We start from the raw sequence: 845 nt of genomic DNA, 5'->3' as shown, positions 1-845 counted from the left end.
GATAAAACCTAATGGGGGAAAAGGGGAAAGTTCCTGTATGAGAAGGCCATGGAACCGAGTATTTACGACGTAGAGCGAAATCCGTGGGACACAGGGGAAGCGAGAACCTCCCCTCTGACAGATGGCACATAAATCACTCTCCGGGATGAATTCAAGAGAACTGAGATCATTCTCCTTTGCATAAGACTAGACTATGCATGACAGAATGGTAGATAATGAACAACATTGGCCATTACGAACACCCTACAACACGTGAAACACAGAACTTATAACTTTCCTGAGCGTGACCAACCTGTACAAGGACCACCGACTACCATCTCTGGGTTGGGCACCTCCAGAAGTGTCTTTCGTCTTTCGTCCTGCTACGATGACTCGTATATCAAAATTTTGTAATGATGAACCTTACGTGAAGATATATTAAAACGAAAACAATATGATAAGCAAGATTAATAAAAAAAAAATCGGATAACAAAAGCCTTGCGAAATGCCGCAGTCTCTACAAACACCAGAATTTTGCAAAAATCCACAACATACAGAACTGGCTTCCACAAACATGAAATATTTTCGCCCGAACTCTCCACTCCCCTACCCCCTCCAAAAAAAATCACAGGGAATCACGCCAGCCAGGTTATAACACAATCATATACCTACAAACACACAATATCATCATTACCATAGCTATTCAAGAGATCATGATTACCCATTGAGTATAGCCATGCACTCCCGCTGGCCTAGGGGTTTCTCCCACCCCGCTACGATGAGCAGAGGAGTCAAGCCTGATTGCTGAAACAGACTGCTGGGTCTCGTAACGGGGTTCGGCCCAGCAGAATGTATAACCTCTGGGA

Source organism: Penaeus monodon, chromosome 27, assembly GCF_015228065.2.
Source record: "Penaeus monodon isolate SGIC_2016 chromosome 27, NSTDA_Pmon_1, whole genome shotgun sequence".
Classification (NCBI taxonomy): domain Eukaryota; kingdom Metazoa; phylum Arthropoda; class Malacostraca; order Decapoda; family Penaeidae; genus Penaeus; species Penaeus monodon.
This window is presented reverse-complemented; position numbering follows the sequence as displayed.